This window comes from Aphelocoma coerulescens, chromosome 1, assembly GCF_041296385.1.
Source record: "Aphelocoma coerulescens isolate FSJ_1873_10779 chromosome 1, UR_Acoe_1.0, whole genome shotgun sequence".
Classification (NCBI taxonomy): domain Eukaryota; kingdom Metazoa; phylum Chordata; class Aves; order Passeriformes; family Corvidae; genus Aphelocoma; species Aphelocoma coerulescens.
In genome coordinates this window covers 5,670,131-5,685,427 of record NC_091013.1, presented here as the reverse complement: position 1 = coordinate 5,685,427, position 15,297 = coordinate 5,670,131, and the positions used below count along the sequence as shown (strand labels likewise).

General features: G+C 42.4%; 1 long non-coding RNA gene across 1 annotated transcript; it reads left to right on the top strand.

Annotated features, from left to right (window-relative positions):
- The first annotated feature begins 5,075 nt into the window (after window positions 1-5,075).
- LOC138117728 (uncharacterized) lies at window positions 5,076-9,155 on the top strand. Its single transcript, XR_011154832.1, has 3 exons — window positions 5,076-5,180; window positions 7,087-8,188; window positions 8,306-9,155. It is a non-coding gene; the product is annotated as an uncharacterized lncRNA (long non-coding RNA).
- The last annotated feature ends 6,142 nt before the right edge of the window (window positions 9,156-15,297 follow it).

Sequence of the window (15,297 nt, the reverse complement as noted above, 5' to 3'; positions counted from 1 at the left end):
GATTGCTGTAGCATATTAAAAAGGTGGGGAACTGCACATGGCTTGTGCACAGAGGCAGCCCAAGCCCTTGGCATTTATCCCTGTTCTGTCCCAGCTCCTCTGGGCTGTACCCTCGGCAGGGACAATGCAGCACACCCAAGCAGAAGGCAATTAAACTTCCTTCTGTACAGCAGCAGGGACTCTCTTTTTAGCTTCAGAAATCTGCTCTCCAGGGCCTAAATTGAACTTCAATCTACAGTTGAGCAGCACTATGGGGGCTCTGCTCTCAACTGGAGTACCTGGGAATTACTGCAATGTAAATAATAATTCCATAATATTCATGTAAGCCTGTTGTTGGATTGCAGCGTCACACATTAGAGTTTAACATGCCTGGCACAAGGTTGCTCATGCATATTCTTGCAGAGGGTTTAATTGGGAGGGCTAAATAGCTATGAAGGGGTGACTCTGACATTTCTTCTGAGGGTAATATGGGTTGCGCTGCCTACAACCCAGTAGATCCATATGGAGGATTTTGCCTTAAAACTGGCTTTTATTCAAGGCTCTTCAGAGAATTTCCCTGCTTTGCTTTTCAAATGCAGTCACAAGAGGAAAGGAAAAATGTATCTGAAAAATTTCACTGTTGTGGGATTATTTTCCTTCGTTTTGCTATAGGTGTATATTATTTCCCTCCTTTGCAAAGCAGCTTTGAAATACACAGGCTAAAAGGGGCAGAGAACATTTATTTTTATTTAGTATTACTATTTACTGCAGAGAGCTTATGGCTTGGATAAATTTCCCAGGTGCAACCATAGCCTTACAGAAGCCAATAATATCTCTCCACTGCCTTTGTGGGGCTGAGTGAAGGGAAAGCAATCCAATGGTGGGATATTGTTGGTGTCTCCTCTTTTCCAGAGATACCACTCAGCCCAAATCTAAACAAACCTTGGCCTGACTTTTGGTTTTATGCTTGAGGGTCACAAGTCTCAGTTTTGTTTAGGCTGCACATGGACCTGCTTCTAAAAACAATGGACTCTTTCCACAAGTACATCTGGTGCCTTAGCTCTGATGTCCAGGAAACGAGCTTCCCCCCCTACTATCACACTGCTGAGAGTGAAAGCCATACATGAATTTGTTAATTCAAAAAGAAGATCTTGCACTAAGACTATAAATAAAATACCCCAAGAAGGCAGCACAGGCCATCCTCCTGCCAGCAGATACTGAAGTACTGTTGAAATCAGAGGACCCCGGAGGGCACCAAAGTTATCAAACTGCAAAACTGATGGATGTCAGGATGATATATGCTGGTCTTTTGCATACCTGTGCTGATGACTTCCTGGTGGCAGATATTCCCAAATTTGAGTAATCATGCTAGAAAATCATACTGAACTGCAAGGACTGCAGCTGTAATTATCAAGATTATATTTCTACACTTTGCCTGTTTTGCATCGAAATCATTTTGCATTCAAGTAATTTCTCTGACTGGTTAACTGCTTTTTTCTTTTTCTAATGAGTAAGTTCACCTAGTTTGACAAAATACATGTGCACATTCCAAATTCTGCTTATTTACAGCACTGATCCTATAACTCCATAAATGTCCAGCTTAATTGTGTGGTGAGTTATGTGTGGTGGAAGTCACCACAAGAATTTCATTAGCCTCAGCTCTAAAGCAGTGGCAGTAATTGCTGTAAGGCTATAAAAATTGAGCAGGATGTCATAAAAACACAACAGTGGCGATAAGAAATGTAAATATCTTTGCTACCTGGAGACCAGTTAATCTGTGCAGGCAATGTATCGTATTCTATACATTTGTAATATTTCTCTCTGTGCATCCTGTTGGCTGCAAGAACCTTTATACTGCAAAAAACTTGACTCTGACTCTCAGCAGGTCACTCGTCGTCAAAACTGCAGTGTTAATTTGTACGGCTTATAGTGAGTAATAACTCGTTGAAGAAAAGAGCTATCAACAGGAAATGTTGGAGAGGAGGCTGGGTAACAACCCACAGTGACACTCACAGTCTTTGCAAAAATGACCTGTCCACAACCTCTCTGGGCAACCTGTGCCAGGGCCTCACCACCCTCACAGCAAAGAATTTCTTCCTAATACCTAACCTAAACTTCCCTCTTTCCCACTTGTTCTATCACTCCATGTCCTTGTGAAAAACCCCTCTCCAGCTTTCTTGTAAGGCCTTAGAAGGCTTCTCTAAGGCTGCTCTCCTAAATATAATTTGTGTTCTCCAACAGACAACAGAATCTCATCACTCCCTTCTTATAAAGTTGTGTCAGTGGTAGTTCTATACCCACACCGTCCTGCCCAAGCCCTGACAAGTCAATCTCTTTTTCCTAACGTAGCAAAGTGTCCTAAGAAAGATGAAAATGCAGGCACCTGCTTCTAGCTCCAAATCTGTCGTTCCACTGCAAGCAAGGCAAGCACTACTCTGCAAGAGCTAGGATGGTGCCTCCACACATGTAGACAAACCTTGGCAGTGCTAGAGACCAAACACCTCCATTTTAATATGCCTCTGAGTCATCATCCCCATGAGGCACAGGCTGTGTGGCTGCATTTCCCTGAGTTGACATGAAGGAAAATAAACACTGCTCTGAGAGAAGCAGAGCTGAGGAAGCTCCGTCTTCTATGGTCTTGCATCTTACATCTCTTCTCTCTGCTCTTCACACAATATCCCCTTCTACCTTCCTTTGTCTCCTGCAATTCACCCTTTCTCTCTGATTTCTCCAGCACCCCTCACATCTCCTCACTATTGCATCCCATGCACATGCACATCCTGCCTCCAACCTCTTCCCATGTACTAAGTCAGGGGCAGTTTCTGTTGTGGCCAGTCCCGAGCCACAGATGTGCTGATTGTTTGGACATCTGACCACAGACTGACCCTCCCACACACATCCAGTGACTGCCAGCACAGGCTGCAGTCTTTCCCAGAGGAGGACACACATAGGAACTTCACTATCTCTGTGCCTTAACTCACCTCTCAAATTTGGGTGAAACTGGTTGGTTTTGAGGGGGAAATTGGCAGACAAGTGTGATCTCATGGTCTTTGGGAGACCTGTGGAGAAGGCAGTAGGGTTTTTGCAGTTATGGTGGTACAACCAGGTAACACCAAAGCCCAAGCCTATGGGACATCATGTAGCAAGTATCTCTGGCTTTCTTTTGGCTCTCTTGCTCTCCTCTTTGTTTTAAAGCTGCAGGGTTCATACCAAAACTGCCAGATCTCTGAGGCCACGGTTGCTCAAGCTGCCCTCAATGTGATGTCTGTCCCTTTGTAACAGCCCCTCAGGCAGGGCTGACTCAAGTGTCCTCACAGCCTTGTGAGAGACAGAAACTGGAAGCTGATCTGACTGCAGGGAAAAGAAATGGCAAAAAAAAAAAAAAAGGCAAAATGGGGTTAGGCATGGGAGCATTAGAGTTCATGGCAGTAATGCTTAAACCAGCAGCACTGCTAGGAAGTCATTTGTCTGATACGCCCTGAACTCAGAGAGGTAAACACCAGCCTAATACAGGCACAGGTCACTTCCTCCAAAAAAGAAGGGAAAATGAAGGTGCAAGAATTCCTTCACAGCTGCAGCCCCTGAGCTGTGAGAGGCAGGGGGCAAAGCAGCCCTGAGCAGAAGCAGTGGCAGAGCCCATCTGCCCCCTCCACGTACAACCACAGCAAAGCCCTCTCAGACAAAGGCAAAGACACAACTACACATCTCAGGCCCTGGAAAGATACAGAAATCCCTCACTACAGCTGTCCTTTTGCAAACCCTGCACCTTTCCTTATTCCTGCCCCTTTTCAAGGAATTTTCCCACCAAGGGTTTTGTGCACAAAGGCAGACAAACTGCAGAGCCTTTGTCAGCATTATGCTGTGTCCAAGCTAATAATCCTAACTGAGAGACTGAGCCTGACCTCAGGCTCAGCACTACAGCTCAGAGCATGAGCAAACTCGCCTCACAGAGTCTGCAGAAAGGCTGAGAGGGCTTGGCTTGCAGAGCCACTGCAATCACTGGTTGAAACTGAGGTGATTACCCTTGACCAGGGGAAAAAAATCAACCAGCGAACCAACAAAACAAACAAAACCAACCAACCAAAACACAAAACCAAAAAAACCCCCACAAAATACAAGAAGCCCAGGGACATCTTAAAACATCTACGGGGAAGTGGTAGGGAAACCAAATGTCCACAGCATCTCTACCACCAAGGAGAAATTATTCCTACGTGGAGATTTATAACATAAGTAAGTTTGGTTGTAACAAAGCGTGAGTGGAAATGTGGTTTTGAAATCACCAGAAAAAAACCCCAGCAAAAGAAGGGTTAAAAGAAAAGCCTCTGCCAGTACCCAAGGTCCAACAGACGGCTTTGACACACTAATGAAGGTGTTTATGCCAAGACCAGAAGGTCTGTGCTCAGATAAAAGCACAGCTGGGATGGTTCCTCAACAGCAGATCCCACAGGAGGAGGGCAACAGGATTACAGGTACCTCTAAGGATCCCCAAACATGGATGCACAGACAAAGCACAGCAGGGTTTGCTAACAGTCATGAAGAAGGAAATGAGCAAAATTCTGAGGCAAATGGGTCATACCACAATTGTTGGCTTGTAAAAGGTGTTAAAGGCCAATCCAAACCCAACTGGCCATCACCAATGAAGAGGAGCCGCCTGTGCCTCTTATTCTCCACGTTACACACAATTGATCCTTGGCCAAACTGCTTGAACTCACACTTCTGCTTCCCTGTGCATGACTGTAACAGGCTGTGAGTGTAGAGGGCAAAATCTGCAGTGCAAAAATCCCTTGAATCTCCCTCAGACATCACTTTGAGTTCTGCTGCTCTGGTTTCCTGCAAAACCTGCTTTCCTCCAAAAGCGTAGAGACAAACAAATAAAAAGGTTCATAGCTCTGAGACACAATCTATTCACAGCTTGCCCCCTCACTCATAGTTTTATGTGCTCCTGAAAGGATTGCACTTACCAGCTGACTTTTTTTTATTAGCACTTATCTTTATCTGAAGTAGCCAAACAGGTGGAAAGGGTTTAATGATTGGCGGCTTCCCAAATCCATCCCTCTCATCTTCCAGGTCTTCTCTTCCTCCTCCTCCTCCTCCTCCTCCTGCTGCTTTACTGGAATGGGTGAGCTGTGTCCCTTGTTCCTGCTTCTCCTCCCTGATCCCAGCTATAGACCACCATGTTCGGGAAGTGTCACAGCAATGAGGTGAGTGATCCTTTTCTCCCAAGCACTTCCCCTTCCTGCCTTCCTCTGGTGACAGCAGCAAAAAAACAGATCAGCAAGAAGCCAGAATTCCATCAAGATGACTGAAGCATCAGGCTGTGACCTGTCAAATCCCTCTGAAACCTTCTTTTATTGTTTTCAAAACAAGCTCTTCTGCGGAGTCCCTTCTGATGCTCAGTGCCTACTCTGTTTTGGCCTGATTCTTACTAATTCTTAATGTCATTTCTGATATCCCATTCATATCAGACATGAACCTCATTTTATTTGGCTATCAGTCATTTTTCTCCACTTAATAGGTACAAAGTAATCACAGATTCAGTGGCTCTTCTCTGTTCTTCAGGAAGCTGAAACTCAGAGCTGTTAGAGACACAACTACCATCTTGCTGGGCATCCTCCCATATTTGAATGCAAGGCATGAAAGAGCTTTTATTATGAAGGAGTGAAAGCAGAGTCAAGGCATAGCTGGAGCAGGGCAAAGGTATTTAGCAGAGCTCAGAACTGTCAAAATCCACTGTGCTATGCCCTGCTGCTCACCAGAGTGACCCACAGCTCCCTGGGTTCTTCACAGCTCTTCCCCTCTTCCCTCCTGCCTTTGGATGATCCAGAATTAACCATCTTTCTCCTCTTTTTGCTGGAACTGTGCCATCTCCCCATCCCTCCCTGTCCCCTTGAAGACTTCCATGACTGGTTTGGGAGCTTGCAGTTTCCTGCCCTTCCTGTAAACCTAAGTTGAGGGCTCTTCTTGCTGCCCAGTGGTGTAAAGCAATGAGGAGCTGAGCCAAAGTGCAGGCAGAAAATCACCTGTGCAAATCCTTATTTGTGGGGCTGCTGGGGGATGTTAAGCTTTATATCTGTGCTGCAGCTTCATTAAAATAAAAATACAAGGAGCAGGGAAAAAGCCTCCTGATTTGACCCCACCTTTTTCCCAGGTTTGCTTTGTGATTGTGTAGAATCCAACCCATCTGCCACCCCTTTATTTGTCTCTTCTTACCCCTTTGGTAAGAAGAGACAAATAATTCAGCTGCTATTTGGTCTGCAACCAGCATAAGCTTGCAGAAATGTGAGCAGCCTAGTTAAGGGAAAGGTTGTGTAAGTGCAAACTTACAGTTCACAGTAGTCAGCAAGAAATGGTTTATGGCTTTACTTGCCAGGGGCTTTGCAGAAACAAGTTCTGGCCTTGAAAATTCCTGTCTCTGCTCAGAAGAAGAGGAGTATTCCTATCACAACTGTCATAGGCCTCCCTGAAAAACATGGTGACTTTCACATTTCATCTCAAATATTTATATGTATGTGTGATAATACATCACTTCAGTAGAAAATATTGGTATGTATTATTAAAAACGGGCTACAGACACGGCTCAGCTTGGCCAATAATGCCTCTGCAAACTGAAGGCTTTTCTACCTCCTTTTATCTGAACCTGTGTAAATTATGGAATAGTTCAGCTACACAATAAAGGGACTGAGTCCTCACAATCCCTATTATTACTCTGGACCAGGCAGTCACCTGTGGCAGCTCTTATCTGTCTGGCTAAACTGAGATCTTTTCCCCATCCATATTATTCATGTTGTATGGAAGGAAAAAAGAAAACCTTTGTGCTTCTCCAATAACTTTTAGAAGGTGAGAACTTCTCTGAGCCACAAAAGACAGAATCATCCTTTCAGCACTCACATTTCTGGAATAATAGCACAGATATATTATTTCTTGCAACTGTTTTACACCATGTGTTAGCAAACCCACACAAGAGGAAGCTGCTTGTTCAAAATACCAGAGACATGATGTGGGCTTGCTGATACAATGAGAGACACATCTTCTGTGTCTGAGGGGTTGTTTTTTGTTTCTTTCTTTCTTCTTTTTTCTTTTCTTTTCTTTTTTTTTTTTTTTTTTTAGCTGCCAAGCAACGTTTGGATGCTAAATGGGAGAAATCTGGACAGAATGTTTTCTGCAGCTGAATTGTTGGTAGCTTTGCTGTTGTAGAAATCACAGCTGATCTGCAGGAAAATCTGTATGGCAGAGGATCAGTGACTTTAAAGATCCAGAACAAAAACATGCTCTGCCTCCCTCCTCTCCCTGTGCTACACAGAGCAACAGAATATCCCACATTAATTTGCAACCCAAATCAGTTTTCTCTCAGTGGAGATTCACACAGGTGTTGCTCAGTATTTTTTAATTAAAAGGCTTCTTCACCTTCTGGGAAGAAAAAAACCCAACTGAACAACAGAAAACCAAACAAGCACCTGGGCAGGGTCTTTCATTTCCAGCAAAACTAAAATGCACCTACTTCCCTTTCCCCTGCTGATTTTTTCCACTTACTAAAAGACATTGGTGTGTGCATGTTTTATTTTACTTTAAATAAACCAAACCCATTCAATCTCAACACCTTTTAACAGCCACCAGTGACCTGGTCTGAAACCACTGATTTATTAAATTTGGCCATTTCACAGTTTGAACATTAAGACTATCAGAATATTGCTCAGAAAGAATCTGTGCAAGCCACACACAGTTCTCTGAAGAAAATGAGTACTTGGCTGCTCCAGCTGTCATCACCATCACAGAAAACTTCCCCTTCTACCAGCTGGGTTTCATCTGTGATCAAACTGGCACCTCAGAAAAGTCACTATTATTTGTAAAATTATCTTCTCTGTGGAGAAGATAAGGGTTTTTTTTTTCAGGTAAAGGAAAATTGAGAGAGACTCATTACATAACCTCAGAGTGTTTTCTCCATTACAGATAATTTGTCTTCTTTAAAATGCATCAGGAATTAATTAAAGCCTAGAAAATGAACAACTTTGGTGTGGGGCAGGGGGAATAGCCTTATTTAGATTTAAAAAAAAAACCCAAAGAACAGAGCAGAGGCAAATCATAGATGGCATTGCTGCATATTATGGAAAAGCAGAACCATTTCAAGATCCTGCTGAGCTGGATAACACCCAGTGAGAGAGACACGAGGCAGAAACCTTGAGACCCAGCAGGACCAGCCTGATACAGTCAGGTAAGCAAAACAGTAGGACTGCTTTCCTCCCTTCTGGAAGAGGAAAAAGCTGTGTTATCACATTTGCCAACATGTGAATGCAAACTATAAAACCTCATGCTGTAAATGCTCTTACAGATCAGTGGTGATCTCTGTGGTGTGGCCCCTGTTCTGACAGCTGTTTATTCTCCAGAGCTGTCTCAAACTGGTGAAAAAAAAAGTCAAATGTGAAGCAATGGTAAAACATTTCTGCAAAGCTTTTAGTCTCTTGCATGGAGGATTCCTGAAGCACTATGCTCTCAAAAACTAAGACTCTTAGAAGAAATTCTTCCAGCCTTCCAAAAGCATCCCAGTTCCTCCTTCAACCTGGCCCATTGCTGGATTGAACCACCTCAAGTCCTGTGCACTTTAAAGTCAGATAATTTCTTTTTGTTTTGCCTTTGCCTTGAGGTGGGATGTTCAGAGTTTGTGTGTAATTTCTTCACCTACCTCAGACACCACTGTTCCCAACATTTCCTGGAAATAAGTGTGCTGAGCAACTTCTAACTGGCTTTCATGTGAGAAATGACAGTCTTCTGCTCCCATTCCCACTAGTCACCCTGCTTTATTCTTGTTTGTATACCTCACTGGTTCTTCTGAGAACAAAAGCAAAATATTTGTATCATTTTGGTGACAAAGTGGCCGTATTTATTTCCATCCTGCCCTCACCATGTGACAGACCCACTTCTTCACTTTCCTGATGCCAAAAGTATTTAATATTGGGGTTTTTTTTCTGGGTTTGGTTTGGTTGGTTTGTTGTTTGTTTGGGTTTTTTTACTATTTCTGTTAATATCCTTTGCAACATCGATCTCAGCCTGATTCTTGGCCATTTGGGCATGTTATTCTCTCCTGCTGACCTTAGCCTTTTCCTAAACACCCTTCCCCATTTACCCAGATCCAAACTCCCCATTGTCATGAAATAAAAGATGCAAAAACTTTCAAAGCCCACCCTCCAATTAAGCTTTTAAGCATGCCACAACAGCCAACCTCACACAGATTTGCCCATTAAAATTGAAAGCATTGTTGATAAATCTGTTGTCCCTTTTGTTCAGTTTGAAGAAATAATTTGATCCAAAGTTAATTTCTAAAACTAGTGAATTACAATATTCTCATTTTTTACCAAATCAAAACTTCAGTGTATCCACACAATTTGTTCAGTAGCTGTATTGGAAATAATAGGTTAATTTGCACTGCCCAGAATATCTGGATCCTACTACAATTACCAACATGTACCTTCATCTGTCAGGTTAACAACAGATCTTAGTAGTGTTAATCCATACAAAGCTAGAGAGACAATTATCTTCTTCCAGGTCTAAACCTGGGGATATTTATTCCTTGGAACTTCTCTAGAGAAGCCCCAGAACTTATTCTAACATTTCCCTGCATCCCTAGGGTGGTTTGGCTTCATGCACAGCATAATTTCCCACTGCTGTCCTTTCTGCCCTGTAGCAGAGGAACAATTTTCTTCCTGTGCTCACTTTACAAGTGCACTCACTTTCCAGTACATGGCACCTACATAGACAGCACCTTCCTTGCTGTTCTTTTTTTGAGAGAAACCCTAATTCTTGCCTCACATATGGAGATTTTTTCTTCAGGTTAAGGTCCTTTACCAGGCCTAGGAGTGCATCTGCTGAGGGTCACTTTGGTCTGTAGTCCCCTTATAATGAACTGTAGTGAAAACCAGTGGTTTACTGTGTGTGAGGTTTGCAAAGCTGGAAAGATCCTCTGTGGGAACCCAGAATGCAGAGAATATTTCTCTGCCTGTTTTGAGGGGTTTCACCCCCCTGAACAACACAGCTTTTGACCTCTGTCCTTGGAAAAAACTGCCTATTCTTAGAGAAGAACTAGAAACTACACTAGTGTAAATTAGGTGATAGACTACTATGTAAGATTGTCACAGGGTGAAAAATTTAGAGGTTTTGGGTTTGTTAGATAAAAGCAAAAAACATCAAAATGGAGGATTGTTGTTGTTCTCCAAACCTTCTTCTTCTTCTTCTTCTACTGCTCCATATTCTGCAGTAAAAGTAGTTTGGGATGATTGAACAAAATTCCACAGTTCCTGGCTGTGTTACTGAATAATTGGTAGAAAAGTAAAAATAATGTACATTTTTAGTAACCATTGGTTAATTTATCTTTAAAAGGCTGTGTAAATCTTGATAATTGGGCTTTCTCCTGCATTCTCTGCTTTGTGCTATGTCTGGATCATGCTAGTGACTCTTTTTCTCTGATAAGACTTAATAAACAACTATCAAGAAGCAGCAAAGACTCTCTGAAAACTCTCTGAAGAGAGTCCCGTTTGTCTCTGGAACTCCTGGCAAGGACTTTAAAAACTCTCTCCCATCAGGAGAGATTTGATTACTGCACAATCAGCATCAATTCTCTTTGTCAATGGGCATTCTAAAGAGATTTTTCTGTACTGCTGTAATTGTGTTGGTATTTGCTGTGAAGAAAATCTGGCCTAGATAAAGCTCTGGATAAAGGCTCTAAACTTCATCTGAAACTGAATTGTTTCTCTCTTCTCTCTACAACTACTTTTTATTGAGAATTCTCTATGTTTTACATATTAGATTTAAGGTCCCCCAGTTCTCATTCACACAGCTTTGCTAATTTCTTATCATATTACTATATGAGTTCTGTAACTTCTCTGAGGAAAAAAACATACAAAAACCAAAAGTCAGTGTGGCTACAAACACTCAGAATTGTTGGAGGAAAATCTCCTTGTCAGACTTATTTTTCATTCTGAGCTTTCCACAGTTTTTACCCTGAATACATCTGAAGTCACAGAGCTCTTAAGAGCCAGCACTGAAATTTGAGATTTCAAACCAAACTTGGTTTAAACGATAACCTGCAGTGTATCTTGGGGACCCACCTGTTTCTGACTGCTCTTTACTCCTGTCATCATGCACACAGCATTCCGTGTGCCCAAGATTATCCTCAGTCAGACATCGTGAGCATCAGTCAATGCCTGAAAATCTGAGTTTGGACCTGGACATGACTCCTAAGTGTTTGCAGCACTGAATGGCACAAGTCTGCCTTCCCTTGAGCTGAACAGAGTCTCAGCCCCCACAGAGTCGTGCTGATCTGAATAGAGTCCTGAATGAGTAAGGCACTTTTCAGAGTAAAGAAAAATAAGGACAGAGAGGGGATGACTTAGGCTAGAAAGGGCCTTAAAGATCATCTTGTTCCACCCCCCCTGCCATGGGCAGGGACATCTTCCACTAGACCAAGTTGCTCAAATCTCTGTTTTGTTCACACAACAATGCTTCATCCCTTCCAGCTATGGAAATCTTCATCTGATTTCAGGAGGTTGAAGCAGCACAAATAAAATGTTACTGAATGGGGAAAAGAAACTGCAGCATGAAACCCCCCCCCCCCCCAAACTGTCAAAAAAGAAACATTGATTTCACAACTACACAAGATAGCATCCAATGACCACAAATGCCATCAGACACTGCTCAAACAGGGTTTCAGATTACTGTTCTTGCTTAATAAGAGTCATAAACCACTAAACTGTAACAAAACAAACAAAAAGATCTGCTATTCTGGAGGCAATCTCCAGCAAATATTGTAATGGAAATACTTGGAGCAGATGAAATCTTTTCCTTAGAAATTGTGTTCTCTCCTCACTGGGTAGAAATCACACTGAAAATATGCAGGAAAATCAGTGGTGACCCTGTGAACCATGACTTTGTGGTGGTCACAGTGCTCTTCACAACTCAACAGCCCCAGTTAAAGCACCACTAAATCACAAGAAGAGGGGAAAAAAAAAAGAAAACAAAAATGACCTTTGCACTCCTGCTGGGAATAACAGAGTAAATTTGTCTGGGTGGGATACTCTGAGTGTCTGGGTTCTCAGCCCCCACATGTCCTCCCTGGATGGGGGAGAAAGTCCTTGCCAGGAGTAAGAGTCGAACGGGATTTTTGGATCTTCTCAGTCTTCAGATTGTTTATTAAATCTTATAAGTAATTTACATGCCACCGACATAGCATGAAGCAGAGCAAGTACCAAAAGGCAAAAAGCAGGAAACTCAAGGCCCTTTTAAAGGTAAACTACCCAATTGTCATTAGGAATGTACATTATTATTACTGTCCTACCACTGCCTAATGAACTATCCATTCACATAGCCCTGTACTGCAGCATTTCCTAACCAATCATTCTGTGCTACCAACACAGCAGAAAATGAAGTAGGTGAAGAAGAATGAAGAGACCTGAAAAACCACAGGGATCCTCCATCTTGCCTTCACCTACTTACCATATTAATAAACCTAAAACTCTAAATTTTTCACCCTGTAACAAACTGTATATTATACTACCACCTAACTCACACTCTTGTAGATTCTAATTCACCCCAAAGCCTTGGCAGCTTTCTCCATGGACGAAGGTTAATAACACTGTTTTCCTGGGGGGATGGATCCCTCAGAACAGGCAGAGAAACATTCCCTGCACTTTGGGCTCCAACAGCAGGGATGTGAGTGGCTGCTCCCCCTTGTTCAGGGCAAAGGGCTGACAAATTCACCCACTCCTCTGTGAAAGGGGCAGCAGCACTGAATGATTCAGCAGCTGCCAAGTACAGGCAGAGCAAGTAATCACTCCTTATTGTTTCCTCCGTGGTGTGTTTGATTTCACATCCCCTGTCATACCTTCCCTCTCCAGCTGTCTCTATCAGACTGAACTCTCCCTGTATTTTTCATTTCTACTCACACAGCAATTGCTTCAAAGCTCTCACCAGCTTTGCACCTTTTTTCTCTGATTTTTCTGGTTCTCCTGACATCTTTCCCGTAGCGCCATGAGCAGCCCAACATGAACCTTTCAAAATGATAGCACATCGTGGGTCTACAGAACAGCAAAACATCCCACTTCATTCCCTCATTTCTTTCCTGCTGGTTTTTAATTATCCATTTACCTTTTTGACAGCTGCTGTGGGTTTAGCTGAAACTTTCTTGAACACCAAGATCATTTCCTTCAGTGGCAATTCTTCAGAGCCCACCACTGTGCACGTAGAGTTATGTGCACTAAAATTAAGTCTACTCCTCTGCACTTGGTAACACTGTCATCCATTATTTTATTCTCAAGCTATTCAGCACCATGAGATCTTTCTGTAACTCTTCACAATTAGTTTTCATTTTGATTACTCCAAGTCACTGAAATTTTGGGCAAGTTTTGTCACCTCCAACAATTTTTTCAGGTCACTTATGAGTCCATGGAGCTGCCATGTGGCCACCACACGTCCCTGAGTGATCCTGGGTGGTGACCTTGTCCTATTGTGCAGACTGACAGGTCTTCCTGCCCTTAGTTTCTTGTCTTTAAACTGGTTGCTAGCTCACAAGACAACCTTGATCCTTATGAAAACTTAGTTTATTTAAGGAAGAGACTTCCCCAGAAGCTTTGAGGAATCCAAGTACATGAACTTTACTGGACCAACTTCATCTATGTGCATGCTGATTCTCAAAAAAACCTTAAAAACAGATTTATGAGCCGTGGTTTCCAAGCTGTGCTGACTCTTCTCCATTATTTTGTATTTCTCCATATGCCCACTAATTTTCATTTTCATAATGCTCCTCACAAATCCCCCTAAAATGAAAACCAAGGTTATGTGTATGAAGTTCTTTGGGTTCTTCTGGGGACCTTTCCAGGGGTGGGCATCATGTGTCCCACTTCCTCTGACCTTGAGGCTAATTTAAGCAAAGCCAATTTCAGCAGTGGGTTATTCTCCACAGTTAATAGTTTGGCAATTTCATATCAGAGCTGCTCTGAAGCTCCTGCATGAGTGCCATCTGGTCCTGTTGATCTGTTGTTATCTGTTTCAGTGGTTTGTTTTAGAAAGGCTTTTAATGTCACTTCAGTTTGAGACCTTTCATCAGACTTGCCCAATTAAAGTTTTCAGTATGGCAACTCCATTGACCTCCTAGATGGGAACAAACACCAGGACAAACAATCCATTTGGCATTCCTGCTATTGCTTTGCTTTTCTTTCACACTTTGATCATTTATCAGCTTTACTGAGTTTCTGACTGTGACCTTCTGTTTCTGACATGTTTGAAAATTTTGTTATTATTGCTTATATGCATTTAATGTGCTGCTAGCAAGAACCTTTCCATTACCCATTGCTTTTTAATGGTTTTACATTTCCTTTCCCAGAATGTGTACTCTCTTCTATTTTTGTCATTTGTACCTTCCCCTCTGTTTTGTAAAACAACTCTTTTCCTGTGGTTTCTTTTACTTTGCTTTTTACCTCTCCTAACTTTGAAAGTATTTTTTGAACACAAAATATATCCCTACTCTGAACTTCCAATGTCATTAAATGTGTCTATGACACCTGCATGCACTTTACTTTTTCTAAATGTGCTGTTGATCTCTAAAATATTTTCTCATTTGCACATTTTTGTCATTTCTGAAGCTCTGCACTGGGGTCTTTGTGGGGTTTTTTGTTTCCTGTGGATGTGCTGCATTTGAGTGTGCTGCAGTCACCTTGCTAAAATGCTTGGGTGACATTTGTCCACAACAATTCTCTGCTCATGGCTCAGTCAGAACCAGGCACTGGTTTTTCTCAGCTGTGTTCCCTGTTTAGGTGCTGCAAAAAGCACTTTTTTATGACATCTGCAAATATAATCTCTGCCTCATCCTTTCTCATAACCTTCACCCATGCTGCAGGACATCATTGAGACCTCCAACCTCCTTTGCTTTCTGCCATTTCCCACTTTCTCATTGCCCTTGCCATTTCTCAGTCAAGGTCACCAGCCCAGTCAGGTGGCTGAGAGCATCCCTCTGTCCTCCCTCTTAGGCACAGTATTTCAAACCACAGGGATTCTTCATTACCTGTGTGCCACAGATGACTTATTTACCTGGTTTGACGCCGAGTTTTTTTTAAACACAGAACAGCACAAAGTAATCTGCATTTTCTTCATTAGTTGCAGCCTGTGACTGTGCTATCCCATGGCTCAGCTTGTTTTCCAAGTTTGTGGTATGTCCATTGCATCAATATCTTAATTTAAAAGTCCACCCATTTTAATTTTGAGCCTCTAGCCATTTAAATTTTGTACTTCCAGCTTTATAGAAAAGACAGCACTTATCTGTTCGTGGTTTTGATAATC